The sequence below is a fragment of the Protobothrops mucrosquamatus genome, unplaced genomic scaffold (assembly GCF_001527695.2).
Source record: "Protobothrops mucrosquamatus isolate PMUCROS unplaced genomic scaffold, P.Mucros_1.0 scaffold28, whole genome shotgun sequence".
Taxonomy (NCBI): Eukaryota; Metazoa; Chordata; class Lepidosauria; order Squamata; family Viperidae; genus Protobothrops; species Protobothrops mucrosquamatus.
Genome location: NW_015386413.1, coordinates 2714356 through 2716778, shown reverse-complemented (window position 1 = coordinate 2716778; position 2423 = coordinate 2714356).

Below are 2423 nucleotides of genomic sequence, written 5' to 3'. Positions count from 1 at the left end.
CCTCTTCCTTCTAGCACTGATGATGTTCCCTAGTTGGGTCATGAAACGTCTGCAAGAAAACCACCCAGCTCAGAGAGCACCAAGGACCCCACAGTCGTCTTCCTCTTCCTCTCCTTCCTCTTCCTCTTCCTCTTCCTCTTCCTCTTCCTCCTCTTCTTCTTCTTCTTCTTCTTCTTCTCCTCCTCCTCCTCCTCCCTGCAAACCCCTCTGACGATGTTCCCTAGTTAGGATAATGCAACGTCTGCAAGAAAACCACAGAGAAGACCAAGGACGCCACAGTCCTCTTCCTCTTCCTCCTCCTCTCTGCACACCCCCTCCCTTCTGGTACTGATGATGTTCCCTAGCTGGGTCCTGAAACATCTGCAAGAAAACCACAGAGAAGACCAAGGACCCCACAATCCTCCTCCTCCTCCTCCTCCTCTCTGCAAACCCCACTGACGATGTCCCCTAGTTAGGATAACGCAACGTCGGCAAGGAAACCGCGCAGCTCAGAGACCACCCAGGACCCCCTCATTTCAAACCCCAAGCTACAAACGGCCTCCTTCATCGGCATGCAAGCCGGGTCGGGTCTGGCTGGAAAAGCGGAGAGGAGAAAAAGAAAAGAAAAAAGGAAAAAAAGAAAAAACCCAGAGCCACGAAGAAACGGCTCTCTCTCTCCCCAGCGGGACCCCAGGACTCAGCCGGCGACCCCCTCCCAAATCCCGGGAGGTTGGAGAGAGGCCGCGGGGCCACTTACGGCGGAGAAAGACGCGTGGGAACGTGCAAATCCGGGCTCGCAGCTCCGCAGCGCTTCCCCTTTAAGTGGCACGCGTGGCCCGGAGGCCGTGACGTCATCCGCCCAGGGGAATTCCGTCCTTGAGTCACTTCGGGCTTCCCCGCCCGGCTCGGGACGCCCGGCGGGCGGGGATGGGCGGGCAGGTGCGGCAAAAGCACACAGAACCAATACAAAACTATCCGGAGGCGCTCAGGCGCGCCTGGGCTGGAGACGCGCGCCTTCCTCGTTGCAAAGGAAAGGAGGCCACGAGGAAAGCCTCGGGAGGGAGGGGAGGGGGATATTGAAGCGCTTTGGGCCGGGCAGAAGCGGGCCGGCCCTCCTGCGGCTTGCAAGGGGAAGGAGGGTGGCGAGGAAGCGTGCGTTTTACAACAACCTCGCAATGTAGTCTTTTTTTTAAAAAACAAAAACAAAAACCCACCATGAATTTGTGTTTTTTACAGCGCAGCTTGTGGAGTGGATTGACTCCATTTAGAACAGGCGTCTTCCAACTTGGCCAAGTTGGAAGACTCCTGATTTAGAATTCTACCCTTCATTAAAATAATAATGATAATTAATAATAATAATAATAATAATAATAATAATAATAATAATAGATGATGATGATGATGATGATGATGATAAGATAACCTTTATTGTCATTTTTATACTGTGGGCACAATGGCACACATCAACAATGAAATTTAGTTGCCCGCTCTCAAAGTAAAACACACACAATAGTAACAACAATAATAAAAATAACAATAATAACCGTGCAAGGGGTTGCTGGAGGCTTACAGTCCATCTTCAGCTGCCCCCCCCAGGGGGTTGGACTTGATGACCTCCAAGGTTCCTTCCAAATTTATTTATTATATTATATTATTATATTAATTATATTATATTATATTATATTATATTATATTATATTATTATTATTATTATTATTATTATTATTATTATTATTATTATTATTATTATTATTATTATTATTATTATTATTATTACTTTTAACCCTGAATTCTGGCGAGGCCTGGAGTCCGCCTCTCCGGATTCGCCCGCGGGCAGCACGTTGCAGCTTCAAGGGGAGATCCTTTCTCTTAAGGAACTTTCTTTGCTTTTGGGGTTTGGGCTGAATAAAGCCCGGAGTAAATCAAGGAGACGGGACGTACTACAGGCCTCCTGCGGTGCTTCTTCACCCCATAAAGTACGAGGGGGGGGGAGTCTGCCCTTTCTACTATGTACAGCAGTAGTAAGTCCCGGTCTGCAAGGGTGAGCGTGTGCAGACGCGTTTTCTCCCCAGAGCCTAATCCGGACACGTGTATGGGCTGTGGGCGTGGGGGTGCGGGAGAGAGGACCGCGTGACCAGCTCTGGGTCACGTGACCAGCCGAGGAAGGAGGAGGAGGAGGAGGGGGGGTTTCTGAGTGGCTTGGGGTCAGCACTGAATGTGGGTTTTTGTGTACGTGTGTGTGTGTGTGACAGAGAGACGGACAGACAGAATGAGAAAATAACAGAACAGAGTTGGAAGGGACCTTGGAGGTCTTTTAGTCCAACCCCCCTCTGTGTGTGTGTGTGTGTGTGTGTGTGAGAGAGAGAGAGAGAGAGAGAGAGAGAGACAGACAGACAGACAGAGAATGAGAAAATAACAGAACAACAGAGTTGGAAGGGACCTTC